The 15,955-nt window shown below is 41.5% G+C and overlaps 1 long non-coding RNA gene across 1 annotated transcript in view; it reads right to left on the bottom strand.

The window, feature by feature from the left end:
- The window catches only part of LOC120638416, a 107,669-nt gene extending 95,597 nt beyond the window's left edge, over positions 1–12,072 (bottom strand). The window contains exon 1 of the long non-coding RNA XR_005660074.1: positions 11,923–12,072. This is a non-coding gene — a long non-coding RNA (uncharacterized LOC120638416). The remainder of the gene's footprint in view (positions 1–11,922) is intronic.
- Positions 12,073–15,955: the final 3,883 nt, after the last annotated feature.

Below are 15,955 nucleotides of genomic sequence, written 5' to 3'. Positions count from 1 at the left end.
AGGGCTTGTGAGAGTACAGTGGTAGCAAATGCATAATCCCTTTATTGCAAAGACTTTATAATCTAATGTTAGAGACAGGCAGAAATCAATTATTTATAAATAATTGTAGGAGGAGGTTGAAGAACAAGGATAGAATAAGTAGTAGCCCATAAAGGAACATAAGGAAATAGCATAATTGTTCACAGTTTGCCCACACCATAGGGACAGAGGCCCCAACAGCTTTTTGAGCTGGACTCCCAGCTTTGCTCATCCCAGCCTCTGACAAGGTCTTGAGTTACTAGTCATGTTCACAAAGACCCAAAATGGTGACTTTCTGGTCTATTTTCTCTATGAATTCTGTCACTTGTATTTACTAAGCACTTTCTGTTTACAGTGCAGAGCACTGAACTAAGCACTTGGGAGAGTCAATATAAAAAAGTTGGTACACATTCCTCACCCACAATAACCTTACAGTCTAGAGGGTTAAACAGGCATTGATATAGGTAAATTACAGATATATACATAAGTCCCGGGGGGCTGAGGGAGGGGTGAGTAAATGATGCAAATCCCAGTATATGGTGATGCAGAAGAGGTGGAAGGGTGTGTGTGTTTGAGGGGAGGTGGGGACAGGAGAAGGGAGCACTATATTAAACACTTGGGAGAGTATAACATAGAGTTGGTAGACAAGTTCCTTGCCCAGAATGAACTGACAATCTAGTTGGGGAGACAGACATTAATATAAATTACTCAAATATACTTGAGTACTGTGGGGCTGAGTGAGGAGTTAATCAATGGTGCAAATTCAAGTGCAAGAGAGACACAGAAGAGAGTGGGAGAAGAGGGAATAGGGGCTTACTCAGTGAAGTCCTCTTGGAAATATGCTCATAACAAGGCTTTGAAGGTGGGGAGAGTGATCATCTGCCAACTGTGAAGACAGAGGGGGTTCCAGGCCAGAGACAGGATGTAGATGAGGGGTCGGCAGTGAGATAGATGAGGTGGAGGTACAGTGAGTGGGTTGTTTCCCCACTACAATCTCCTCACAATAACTTGGCGTCTCTGAATTTATATGATTCGGGAGATAAAAACTAACTTGGGACAGAAAATGCACGAGGTGGATTTTTAAAAGCACCAAAAATATATTCTACCTGATTGTAAATTTCTTGAGGGAAGGGTGGTGTGCCTAGTGGATAAAGCCTAGGCCTAGGAGTCAGAAGGATGTGGATTCTAATCCCTGTTCTGCCACTTGTCTTCTGTGTGACCCCGGCAAGTCACTTAATTTATCTGGGCCTCAGTTACCTCATCTCTAAAATAATAATATTAATAATTATGGTATTTAAGGGCTTACTATGTGACAAGCACTGTTCTACACGCTGAGGTAGATACACGGTAATCAAGTTGTCCCACATGGGGCTCACAATGTAAATCCCCATTTTACAGATGAGGTAACTAAGGCACAGAGAATTTAAGTGGCTTGCCCAAGGTTACACAGCAGACAAGTGGCAGAGCTGAGATTAGAACCCATGTCCTCTGACTCCCAAGGCTGGGCTCTTTCCACTAAACTGAGGATTGAGACTGTTGAGCTCCATGTGGGACACGGACTGTGACCAACCTGATTAACCTGTCTACCCCAGCGCTTAGTACAATGCCTGGTACATAAGAAAGCGCTTAACAAAAAGCATTTAAAAAAACAACTCTACTGTACACCTCCCAAGAACTTAGCATAGTGCTCCTGCACCCAGTAGGCACTGATAAGTAGCATTCACTGGTCTTAAAATGTTTGGCAACAAAAGGGGAGGGTCAGTTTGCTGTTAGAAAAGAAAGCAGGAAAGTGGTGTGTGGAAATACAGAACTTTTGTTTTTCACTTCTGTCAGTACAAAATATATTTAAAATGAGCAGGTGATCAGGAATGGAAGAGTAAAAAGTCAAATGAGAATAGTGAAATAATTGGAAAATGCTTTTAAAATCATATATGTACAAATCAAAAAGACTTGACAAGCACCCTAGGTCATGTAAGACATTGATCATAGCCAATAATTATTTTTGATGACATGCAAAATAGCAACAGGGTAAATGTGGTGCCCATTTAAAATGAGAGAGAGAGAGAGACTTGTCAGTTTCACATCACTATTTGGGAAACTGCTGCAACAAATTGTTAAACAATCCATGTGTAATCACCTAGAACAACATGGAAAACAAGTCTTTGTGAAGAACAATTTGAATTATGTTCTCTGATAATGACAGACCACCCAAAGATGCAGCAACAGATGCAATCTGAAATTTCAATAGTAATTTAATTCAATAATACTATCGCTATCCATCACACATAGCATCCTTATTGGCAAGCTGGATTCGTAATTTTTTATGGTATTTGTGAAGTGTTTACTGTCATGTCAAACACTATTGTAAGCGCTGAGGTAAATACAAGTGAATTAGGTTGGCCATAGTCCCTGGCTCTCATGGGGCTCACAGTTTAAATAGGAAGACAGACAGGAGACCTGAGGCCCAGAGAAATTACATGACTTGTCCAGGGTCACACAGCAAGACTTTGACAGAGTGAGGATTAGAACCCTGGTCTTCTGACTCTTAGGGCTGTGCTCTTTCCATTAGACCATGCTGCTTCAGAAGAGTACTGCCAGGTGGGTGCACGGCTGCTTCAAGAGATGCACCCAAAGTGTAGTCATCCCTTGCTCAAAGTCACAATTCCAAGCTTGTATCCAGTGGATTTCCAGAGGGATTTAGTTTGGGACCAATTTTACTCAATGTTTGTGATGAGGATCAAGATGAAGGAATCAGCAAATTTGCAGATGTGAATAAATTGGGAGGGGTTGCTAACACTTCCTTTTCAAAGTGACTGGGATAAATTGGAAAATAATCCTGCAAAAACAAAATGGAATTCAATAGGAACAAGTACAAGTAGTACACTTGAGGTCAAATAAACAAACTGCACAAATCACACTCGCTAGATGCAAATACAGCCAAAAAATATGTATATATCTAGAGGTAATATTGATGAAAAGCTATATATGAATTGGGAGTACAATTTTTCAATTCAGAAAGCCAACATAGTCCTGAGATTAACAGAAACCAGAGAGCTAAACAATACAGAAGCAGTATAGCTTAGTGGATACAGCACGGGCCTGGGAGTCAAATAGACCTGGATTCTAATTCTGACTCTGCCATGTCTGCTGTGTGACCTTAGGCAAGTCACTTCACTTCTCTGGGCCTCAGATACCTCATCTGGAAAATGGGGGTGAAGACTGCGAGGCCCATGTGGGGCAGGGACTGTGTCCAAACTGATTACGTTGTATCTATCCCAGCCTTTAGAACAGTGCTTGGCACATAGTAATAATGTCATCATAAAAATAAAGTAATAATTGTTATTATTATTAATCTTTGATGCACTCTGCCTTGGTCAGACCTTTGGAAGAGAAGTTCCAGAATTAGACTATAAACTCCTCAAGGTCAAGCATCATGTTGATATTCTCTGTTGTACTCTCCCAAGATGTTTAGTACATGTTTGGCATACCTCAAACCATCAAAACATATTTCGCTGACTGATTGATTTTCAAAATAGTTAAAAAAAACATGAAAGGTTTAGGGTTGTCCAAAGACAGATAGAATGTTAAAGAAGTTGGGGATTTTATTTCAGAGAAGAAGAATAAATTATCTTCAGTGAAGGATTTTTAAGAAGGTGATAATTACAAGTTTTCCATGCTCACAAAGAAGTTAGAGAAAATGGTTTTAAATTAAAGCAGATTGAAATTAGACATAAGAAATAACTTCTAGATTATCAATGTAATAAAACTCTGGATCAGGCCTTCTAGGGGAGTTGTGAGTGCCTCTGGAATGTTTTAAAACAGAGAGAATCTGTCCTGTGACTCATTCATCTTCCTGGATCCACTAGGACCAGAGGATTTCTTGAGGTTTATTCCAGATCAGAGATGGCATGATGCCATATTAACCATCCAATACCAAAATGACACTAATGCATACAAGTTCTAGGGCATCATGTCACAACCACTGCCATCAGAATGAAACCATATCACTCAGATAGTTGAGGGTAAATTTGCCTTTCAGTATTTACCTTGCCCTCAATCTTAGAATGGACATTCCTTACATAGCTAGTTGGTACTCCACCAATATTAACTGATAAAAGGGAGAACAATAAACACTCAGGTTCTCTTGACAAGGATGCTTTTAATCTGTCATTTCTTTACCACTCATGCACTGCATTCCCTAGGGGACAGTAGGCAGGATGTGTATTTTTAGCTTTCTCATTTGCTCTGCCTTCCATCTAAATATCTCAGTCAGAATGCCCGCATGCCGCAATGTCTGGTATGAGAGTTTGTCCTTTAAAATAAGTGTCAGTTTTCCACGCCTGGTTGTTAACTAAATTAACACATTGTTTTCCTACTGGCCCCACTCCTGTTTGCTTCTATTTCCAGGAGCCTACTCATTTCACAGGGAGATTCTAATTTTGGCTTTAAAATTCACCCACCTCCTGTGGCCTCAATGAAGCTTGATTTGATTTCACAAATTACTAAGTAGACTAAGTACAGCAGTGGACACTATCATATCAGAACTCACATGATCTTGAAATTATCATATTCCTTATGTGTGTAAATAATGGGAGAAAAATAGAGAAAACCTTATAACTCATATATAGCCTAAACATTTTCTAAATTTTCCCGAGGGTGGAAACTACATGTCATGCTTCGGTTTTAACTATTTCTTTACCATTCTCTAGAAATTTAATAGTATTTTTCTTTTTCAAGTGTTTCACCAGTAACTTATTTTTAACAGGCCCCATCCCCAGCATGAGCTGCAATTAGAAGATTTCATAGTGTCCTAAAAGTTTGTATTCATGGCAGGGGAAATCTAAGTAACAGATGTGTGTGTGTGTATTTGTGTGTGTTTACAGACATTCCTTGAACCACAATTTATTTTGTTGGTTTGGCGGTTTCTCAGAGGGTTGGTAATCCCTCATGACAGCTGTGTTCAACCACGGCGGTCCCACTAATGCATCCCAAATTTGAACGGCAGAGGCCCAGAGTCGGGCAATGCTCAGTGGGTCCTGGGTCTCCAAATACCGCTTCATCCGCTGCCCCAATAAAGCATCTACGACCGCAAACCCATGCTTTTGGGTAGGGTCTTTTAGCTGGGTTGAGAGAGGTTGGCTATTTTAGAAATGTTTAGAGGATGTCTCTTAAAAGGGACAGAAATTTGACAAAATATGCTGCCCAGATTATTTTTCTTAAACACTATTCAATCTATGCTTCTCCACTCCTCAAGAACCTCCAGTGATTGCCTTTCGCAACAAACAGAAACTCCTTACCATTGGCTCTAAAGCACTAAATCTACTTATACACTTCCAAACTACCTCACTGATTTCCTACTGCAATCCAGCAAGCTCGCTTTGCTTCTCTAACACCACTCTAGCTCTATCTCATCTACGTCACCGACTTCTCGTCCAGATCCTGCTTCTGGCCTGGAATGCCCTCGTCCTTCATATATGACAGACCATCACTCTCCCTATTCTCAAAGCCTTAGTTAAAATAACATAAAAATAATGAAAATAATCAATAATAATTATATTTGTTAAGCACTTACTATAAGCCAAATACATCTCCTCCAAAAGGCCTTCCCTAAGCCCTCATTTCCCCTACTCCTTTTCCCTTTTGTGTCATCTTTGAACTTAAATATGTACCCTTTAAGCACTTGATCTTCACCCTCAGTCACACAGCACATAGGTACCTATCTTTATTTTAATGTCTGTCTCCCACTCTAGTCTGTAAGCTCCTAAAGGCAGGCAACACGCTTAACTTTGTGCATTATTCTTCCCCAAGTGCTCAGTACAATGTTCTGCATTCAGTGAGTGCTCAAATTTGATTGATTAGATTTACATCTTAAAAAATTATTGAAATAAAGTGGGATAGTTATTCTGGAAATGTAGCAAATAAAACCAGCGATCCCTTATTGAGGATAATTCTATCAATCAATCATATTACTGAGCAGTCTGTGTGCAGTGCACAGTACTAAGCACTTGGCAGAGCAGCATGAGAAGCAGCATGGCCTATTGGCTAGAGCACTGGCCTGGGACTCAGAAGGTTCTGGGTTCTAATCCCGATCCACCACTTGTCTGCTGTGTGACTTTGACTATAATAATGTTGGTATTTGTTAAGCGCTTACTATGTGCCGAGCACTGTTCTAAGCGCTGGGGTAGACACGGGAATCAGGTTGTCCCACGTGGGGCTCACATGTGTCACTCAGTTCCCTCATCTGTAAAATGGGGATTAAAACTGTTAGCCCCATCTGGGATAGGGACTGTGTCCAACCCATTATCTTGTATCTACCCCCAACATTTACTACAGTGTCTGGAACAAAGTGCTTAACAAATACAATAAAAAAAACCCAGAGTTTGTAGACAAGTTCCCCACCTACAGAGAGTTTACAGTCTAGAGGGGGAGACAGACATTAATATAAGTACATTTCAGTAATTTATTTAAGTGCTGTGGGAGAGTTAATAAAGAGTGCAAATCCATGTGTAAGGGTGATATAGAAAGGAGTGGGATAAAAACAAATGAGGGCTTAGTCAAGGAAGGCCTGTTAGAGGAGATGTACTTTTAATAAGACTTTGAAAGTGGGGAGAGTGTTCATCTGTCAGATGTGAAGAGGGAGGACGTTTCCAGGCCAGAGACAGGATGTGGGCAAGGGACAGATGAGCAAGATAGATGAGATCTAGGTACAGTGAGTATGTTGGCTTTAGAGGAGTGAAATGTGCAGGCTGGTTGTAGTAGGAAATCAGGAAGGTAAGGTAGAAGGGGGCAAGGTGATTAAATGCTTCAAAGCCTATGGTAAGGAGCTTAAGCTCCTTGAGGACAGGGAACATGTTTACTAATTCTAATCATCCTCTTCCCAAGCCCAGTAAAGCTTATTCCAGTGCAAATCTTTCAGCTGAATTTAGAGGTGTTGGCTATTTTTGAAATGTTTAAAGGATCCATCATTTAAAAGGCACAGAAAGTCAAAAAACTATGCCGTCCATAATCTTCCATTTAAAGAAGGGAAGTTTAAAGGGGGTGAGGAGGGGAAATAGCTCAGGATAGGCCAGGGGAAGGGAGAGAGCAAGCTTTCCTAATCACGAGGCAGGTTGGAATCCTCATTTTCACTTCTGATGAAGCAAGAGTCAGCTACCCTATTGTGGGTCCTCATTTGTAACTAAATACAAAATTGGGGGTATTTTTGGTAAAAATGGGATATCCAGACTAGGTTCAGGACCTAATCACATTAATAATAATTGTTTTTATGAGAAAAGTGGTCCTAATTTACATATCAACTTGAACATATTTTCCAGGAACAAAAGGAACTGTGACATTTGTTATACTCTAGCTATGTGCCAAACATGTACAAAGCACTGGGGAAGGTACAGGGAAATCAGGTCGGACTCAGACCCTGTTCTGTTCTCTGTGTTAGAAGTCTGAGGATTGCCTGTAGCTGTTCAATGCTGAACTGAATAGAGATCACTGTAAATAAAAACTTCTGAAGAAACAGTTAACAGAATCAATGAATAGCCACCACTGGTATTTATTCAGGGCTCACTATGTTCAGAGCACTGTACTAAGCACTTGGGTGAGTATAACTTGGGTGAGTTAGTAGGCATGTTCTCTGCACACAACGAGCTTGCAGTCTAAGAGAGGAGATAGAAATTAATAGAAATCTATAATGTATCATTTATAGAGATGCACATAAGGGCTGTGGGATGAATATCAAATGCCCAAAGTTCACAGATCCAATAGAGATAGCGCAGAAGGGAATAATAATAATATTACTAATTGTGGTATTTGTTCAGCACTTACTATGTGCCAGAGGTGGATGCAAGTAATTTAGGTTGGACAGAGTCCCTGTCCCATGGGGGGCTCACAGTCTCAATTCCCATTTTACAGATGTGGTAACTGACGCCCAGAAAAGTGAAGGGACTTGCCCCAGTTCACACAGCAGTCAAGGGAAAGGGAGCCAGGGAAAAGGCGGCTTAATGAGAAAATGCCTCTTGGAAGTGAAGTGGTGAAGTGATCTTAATAAGTCTTTGAAGATGGGGAGAGCCGAGGAGGGAGTTAGTTCCAGCCTAGAGGGAGGAATGTGGGAAAGGGGTCAATGGTAAAATATACGAGATCAGGGCACAGTGAATAAGCTAGAGCTAGGGTGGGCTGTAGTAGGACATCAGTAAGGTAGGGTAAAAATTGGTGAGCTGACTGAGTGCTTTAAAGCCAATGGTGAGGAGTTTCTCTTTTATGTGGCGTTGGATGGGCAACCCTTGGAGGTTCTTGAGGAGTGGGGAGACAAGGACTGAATTTTATCTTTTTTTAGAAAAATGTTCACAACCTTAAGTGATGTGGAAAGTGGGAAGACAAGACTGTCTAGTTGAAAGGGCATGGACTTGGGAATCAGAGGACTCCGCCTCGTGTTCGCTATTTGACCTTGGATAAGTCATTTAGCTTTTCTGTGCCTGCTTCCTCATCTGTGAAATGGGGATTAAAACCGTGAGTCCCATGTGAGCAATGGACTGTGTCCAACTCGATTACCTTGTATGTATCCCAGCACTTAGTACAGTGCTTGGCACATGGTAAGCACTTAAATACCATTAAATAAAATGGTAAATAAAATGGAGACAAATCAATCTAACATAGAGGCATAAGAAATAGGGTGCCTGTCTTGCACCAGAGACTTTGAGAAGATCAGAGGATCAAAAATTGTTTCAGGCTCTTTGGGTAACAAAAACAAAGATGCAGCAAGGGGATGTCTTTACATGCAAATGGTGTGGAAAGGATTTTCAGTCAAAGACCTTATTGCCCAAGTTTGCACCTAATGACAAAACCTTATTTTTAGTTATCATAATCAATCCTGAAACAAAATATTCTCTACATAGAGGTAGGCATGGTGATATATTTGTGGGGAGGAGTATTACATACAAAATGAGGGGGCTGAAAGTTTTCTCTTGCATGAGTCACTCAGTGACTTTAGGTCTTCTATTCCTTTTTTAAAACGACCCAAGATGGCATAACACAAAGAGAAGAAATATTTTACTCTGACTTTAGGTCTTCTATTCCTTTTTTAAAACGACCCAAGATGGCATAACACAAAGAGAAGAAATATTTTACTCTCTCAAAAATGATTCCTCTAAGTCAGTTTTATTCCTTATTGGCATTAGTCATGTGGGAATTCATTCTTTCCAGTTTATATACTTTCTATTTGAGTGGATGTTAATCAGAGGGCTCCCAAAGTCTTCAAGAAGGAGTGTGACCCAGTGGAAAGAGAGTAGGTCTGGGTGTCAGGAAACCTGGTTTCTAATCCCAATTCCACCACTTGCCTGCTGTGGCACCTTAAGTAACCCTTCTCTGTGCCGCAGTTTCTTCATCTTGAAAACTGGTATTCAATACCTATTCTCTCTTCCACTTAAGCTGTGAGCCCCATGTGGGACAAGGATTGGGTCTAACCTGATTATTCTGATTCCATCCCAGGGCTTGACATGTTTTAAGCACTGAAATACCACCATTATTACTAGATAGCCAATAAGAATCCTCACAATATCCCACTTTTTTTTACCATTAATGCCTTGACACTTTTAAATGATCCAAAATGCCATAATAAATTATCTAAATTCTATTCTACTTTAATCTCGCCTAAGAAAATATCACAAAATGAATAGGGGCAGGGTACTTAAGCAGTCCTATTGAGACAGTTTATGAATTTGCAGATTAAAAAGGAATATGGAGACATGGTTCCACATGTAGGATGAAAGAGTACTGAAACAAGTCAAATTGGTAGGTTCCTGCTGCTTTTATATATTTGCCATTTCAATTAAGTCCCTGTCCAATTTATCCATCAATTTTATCTGGATTTCTCTCAAAATTAAATCAGATAATTACAGATTTTTTTGAATTGGAAATTTCTGTCCACTTGTTTTAAAGTAAGTAGTCTGGTTAGCATCTGCTCTGGGTCATAACAGGAAATGATCACCCAAATTTCCAGAATATTTCCATTTAAAAATTCACTGTAGTGCACAAAATAACTTGACACTGAGTAATATTTTCAAATTGCTTTGTCTTTTCTCTCTTTGGTTCTTCTTCATTTGCTTCAAACTATTCAGTTCTCTGCTGTGAAAAATAGAATTGGAAATGGAAGTCTATAAACTCTGTGAAATTTCTGATCATTTTTCCATTATCTGCCACGAAGGCACCCTTCAGATTCAAAAAGGACACACCTGTCAGTGAGACTCTACTAGATGTTTTGTGATTGAGAAGGTTTATTCTGCAGACAACTATCATTCCTGTTGGTATCACAAAAATGAAAACAGCCTAGGTGCTGATAATAACAAGCATATCATCATGCCAACATACAGTCTTACAACATACATACACACACTATGTGGATAGGACTTGCTGCCTGACATCAGTACTTTTAGTCAAGGTGAACATTATCAGTGGTATCATTTTTACATATAAAGGACTAGACATGATATTGCCATTCCTCCAGGGCTTGGCCAACCAATGTTCTACCTTCATGCCTGGGGCTATTTAGTTTCAAAACAAAGTAGTCAGGGGAAAAGGAGAGGACGGGGTCATATGTAATTCCTACTTGTGGACTTTTAAACTGTTGACTCTGGGTGAAATTGAATCTTTGTTTATTCTGTATCTGCACCATACTACATATGGGACAATTATTTTAACAGCAACCCTTTATTTGAAATAGCAAGTCACAATTCCACATTTTTCTTTTACATGGACCCACTCAATGCCTAAATCCAAAATCAAAGTTCAGTATCTTCGGCTCAACTGGCTCTGCTTTAACAGCTTACTTGAGCAATACTTAGAAGATGCAAATCAAGAGAAAAAGTAAACAAACTGCTCTTCTGGAAGAACAAATGAAAAACTCATCAGACAACCTATCTGAAAACATGACCCATTTTCTTTTTTCCTGGATTTCCACTGTCTTGAATAAAGGATGTTTTTACAATTTGCCCAGAAACACAACTTGTTCTCCGACATCTACATTTCTTTGTTGTAAAATGAATTCTCCTTGTTAAGATTCCAGCAGACAAGAAAAGCAGACATAGTGGTTACTTTCCAATGTGAAACTTAAAACCACAATCTCCGGTTCATAGAACACAGAATGAGTCACAGGAAGGGGCCACTTGCTTGCAAAACTCATTAAAAGCAATGCAAGGCAAAATGGATTTCCTGTATCAATAAATAGATTGCTGGCAGCACATGGAACACCTGACATTGCTGAAAGCTTAAAAACCTAGGAGAAAGTAGCCATTAGAAAGCTCTGAACAATTCCAGACAACGCACTGTTCAGTTTAGAATCCTACCCCCTACCATTAGATTGCTCAGTATTTGTCATTGTTACACTGCACATCCCCAGTCTAGTCATAATTATATAGCAATTCCAATTTGAAATAGAATGCTGGTCTGTTACAACACCAGCCTATTAAATAGTGGGGAACAATGGGATAATTTTTTATACTAGGAGAGAGGGTATCACCAGCAGCATCAGATAACATTGATTAAGCACTGTTGTATGACTGGTGTTTTATGAGGCAGTCACTAGCCTGCTGGTGTCCCCAGTGTGATTTGGGGGGTTATTCTATATCAGATTTTCCATTTCCACACCTTGAAACTAGGACACATTTCTGGGGAGGAGGAGGTGGTAGACCCCTATTCCAATTTCCTTTCTCAAGTTTCTGGAACTTGGATTTATTTTACCACAATTATATTTATAATTCATTCATTCAATAGTATTTATGGAGCACTTACTATGTGCAGAGCACTGTACTAAGCGCTTGGGATGAACAAGTGGGCAACAGATATTGAACTCCTTTAATACCTTACATCCTCAAGAGGTACTCATCCTAATAAAGCCAAAGAGAAACGGAACCTTCTACTCACTGAAGCTTGCAGAGAACCAGGATTCACATCCAGCCGGTAACTTTAAGGAGTATTTTGAATCTGACCAGAGCAGACGTGCCTGCTACTAATCTTCAACGCAGGAAGCCCTCCACAAATCCTTCTGATTACAGCCCATCTGTTAACTCTTTAACTAAAGGGCCTAGTTAGTAACAATGTGGCACAGGTGAGCAATGAAGCAGCGTGGCTCACTGGAAAGAGCACAGGCTTTGGAGTCAGAGGTCATGGGTTCAAACCCCGGCTCTGCCACTTGCCAGCTGTGTGACTTTGGGCAAGTCACTTAACTTCTCGGTGCCTCAGTTCCCTCATCTGTAAAATGGGGATTAAGACTGTGAGCCCCACGTGGGACAACCTGATTCCCCTGTGTCTACCCCAGCACTTAGAACAGTGCTTGGCACATAGTAAGCGCTTAACAAATACCAACATTATTATTATTATTAATGAAGGTTTTTTTTTTTTAAAAAAGGCTCCTTTTAAACCTCAATCACTCAATCAGAGGTATTGAGCATCCATTGTGGGCAGAGCATTGTATTAACCACTTGGGAGAGTTGCTGAATACAATTCCTCCCCTCAAAGAGCTGTCAATTTAGTGGGGAAGACAGACATTGAAATCAATTACAGATAGGATGAACTAATAGGGTAAAAAAGATAAGTGTACACAAATAGAGTTGGGGATGTAAATACCCAAATGGCTAGATGGTGCATTAAGTGCTGATGGTGAAGTTGGGGAGATGAGGCATTCCGGAAATGAACTGGGCCAGACTGTACATTTTTCACTGGCTACCCAAAGAGCAAAGCAGTTATCATTGTCAAAGGAAGCTGCACTTAGCTTCCTTTTGGTCAGGACACCCTCTGTCCTGCAATAAAACCAACAAAATTGTGCTGCCAATCAATTCTGAAATCTGAGAGAGGTAAGGGAAGGGGAATTGTGAAAGAGGTTGCTGAGGGGTGCTAGCTCATATAAAGTGGTAGAAGGCATCCAGAGTACAAACACCAGCTGTTTTCACTCCAAGGGGTGAATATGATCTCACAGTCACTCACCTGCATGGGATTTGATGCCCCTTTTAGGCTGGGTGGAATGTTTCTTTCCCCTCTTCTCCCCAAACCCTAGTTTACAGCCAAGGAGCACTCAGGTACGTGCAATGGGAAGGGGTGTGTTTTCCAACTCTCCCAACAGCTCTGTTGGTTGCACTATGCTGACTCAGATAAAAAGAAAAAAAAATCTCAAATTGCAGAGAAAATCATTAGGCAAGATCTGTCCAGTCCAAAGTCAAGTTTGCAATTATCCAGTTAATTTGATCCAGACTGCTTCTCTTGATCCTTCAAACCTCAGAGTAGATATTTGTTTTCTGGAATTATTCTGTTAAAATGACTCTTTGGATCAGATTAACAAGATAATTGCCAAATGTCCATTTCACTTTCATACATGGCCTCGGGCTTAGAGCTCACTGGGCATCTAACCAAATCATATTTTTAAAATGTTATTTAGAGGTATTTTTCTTAATGTCATAAGGGGCGCCCTCCCATTTCTTGGGATGTCCCTATACGATATCAATTATTGTGTGCTGAAAAAAGCCATTCTGGGAAGCAAAACTATAATGTGAGATCATTTCTGATCTCTGAAAGGGAAGGATTATAGTGTGCTGTTTTTTTCAATCCTTATCAGTATCAGTAAATAGAACAGGGTTCTGGGATTCGGTGGACGTGGGTTCTAATCCCCACTCTACTGCATGTCTATGTGACCTTGGGTAGTCACTTCACTTCTCCGTGCCTCTGTTACCTCATCTGTAAAATGGGGATTAAGACCACGAGCTCTATGTGGGACAGGGACTGTGTCCAACTCGATTTGCTTCTATTCACCCCAGTGCTTACTACATTGGCTGGCACAGTGTAAGCACTTAAAAAATACCACAATTAATATTACTATTATTTTATTACTAGTTCCTGAGCCAGATACAATTGGTTATTCAGCACTGCAGTGACGAACCCATTTGAGGAGTGGTTTTGGGGCCTGGCAACCAGTTGGTTGGTAGATGTATCTGCAGCAGGTCATGTGGGACCAGGAGGGAGCTGCCACAGGCAGAAGAGGCTTCACTTGCACTGTTGAGCTCCCCCTTCCTCCTCCTGCTGTTCTTATCCCGGCTGAGCTGAGATGGAGGATTCAGCCTGCAGGTTTTTGCACACCTTAAAGTCTGCGAATGATCCTCCCTTCAAAGCCATATTTTACCCCTGGTCTGACAAAACCAATCTGCCCCATATCAGGAGAAAAAAAGCAGAAATTGGGAAGTCCTTCTCTCTAGCCCCCAAATGGCTCAAACTGCTTAAATTCCTGCTTTTAGCCAGGGTGATAGAAGGGCAATGACAGGCGAGATATGGGTCTCTGCTATTTGCCTGCTATGTGACCTCCGGGCAATGACAGGCGAGATATGGGTCTCTGCTATTTGCCTGCTATGTGACCTCCAGCGAGTAACTTCTCTGGGCCTCCGTTGTCTCATCTGTAAAATCAAGAGTGAACGCTTGTTCCTCCAACTATGACCTCCGTATGGGACAGATCCAATTATATTGTATCTTCCCCAGCACTTAGCATGGTGTTTGGCACATAGTATGTGCTTCAAATACTCCAATTATTATGGCAAAGTAGCAATTGTGGTGGTGGAGAAACAGATAAGTAAAGGTGTGGAGAAAGGTGTCTGCCCCCCTCCTCTGCCCTGCTGCTTTGGTTATCCTAGACAATTCTGAATGTCACTTTGGAGGTTTTCCAGGGATTATAACTATGTCAAAGCCACCATGCCAAAACCTCCTGAAAGCTCTAGAGCAGCTGCTAGTCTAGTCATGACCAAAACTGAGCTCCTCATCTTCCCTCCCAACCCCTGTCCTTTCCCTGATTTCCCTATCACCGTGGATGGTACAACCATCCTTCCCGTCTCTCAGGCCCGCAACCTCGGTGTCATCTTTGACTCGGCTCTCTCGTTCACCCCACACATCCGATCCGTTACCAAAACCTTCCGGTCTCACCTTTATATCGCCAAGATCTGCCCTTTCCTCTCCACCCAAATGGCTATCTTACTGCTACAGGCTCTCGTAATATCCCGGCTAGATTACTGTGTCAGCCTTCTCTCTGATCTCCCTTCCTCCTCTCTCGCCCCGCTCCAGTCTATTCTTCACTCCACTGCCCAGCTCATCTTCCTGCAGAAACACTCTGGGCATATCACTCCCCTTCTTAAAAACCTCCAGTGGTTGCCTATCAACCTCCACACAAAACAAAAACTTCTAACTCTAGGCTTCAAGGCTCTCCATCACCTTGCCCCTTCCTACCTCTCCTCCCTTCTCTCTTTCTACCACCCACCCCGCACGCTCCGCCCCTCTGCCGCCCACCTCCTCACCGTCCCTCATTCTCGCCTATCCCACCGTCGACCCCTGGGCCACTCCCTCCCGCAGTCCCGGACTGCCCTCCCTCCTCACCTCCACCAAATTAATTCTCTTCCCCTCTTCAAAACCCTACTTAGAGCTCACCTCCTCCAAGAGGCCTTCCCAGACTGAGCTCCCCTTTTTCCTCTGCTCCTTCTACCCCCACCTTCACCTCTCCGCAGCTAAACTCTCTTCTTCCCCCTTTCCCTCTGCTCCTCCCCCTCTCCCATCCCATCCCCTCAGCACTGTACTCATCCGCTCAACTGTATATATCTTCATTACCCTATTTACATTGTTAATGAGATGTACATCCCTTTGATTCTATTTATTTGCTATTGTTTTAATGAGATGTTCTTCCCTTTGATTTTATTTATTGCCATTGTTCTTGTCTGTCTCCCCTGATTAGACTGTAAGCCCATCTAAGGGCAGGGACTGTCTCTATCTGTTAGTGATTTGTACATTCCAAGCACTTAGTACAGTGCTCTGCACATAGCAAGCACTCAATAAGTACTACTGAATGAATGGTCAAGCTATCAAAGCTGGAAGAGGATTGGGGAGCTGCATTTAAGTATCTGTTGCTCCTGTGGGCAGGTAACGTGTCTACCGA

Source organism: Ornithorhynchus anatinus, chromosome 1 (assembly GCF_004115215.2).
Source record: "Ornithorhynchus anatinus isolate Pmale09 chromosome 1, mOrnAna1.pri.v4, whole genome shotgun sequence".
Taxonomy (NCBI): Eukaryota; Metazoa; Chordata; class Mammalia; order Monotremata; family Ornithorhynchidae; genus Ornithorhynchus; species Ornithorhynchus anatinus.
The sequence above is the reverse complement of the archived record's forward strand: the minus strand, read 5'-3'. Positions and strand labels throughout refer to the sequence as shown.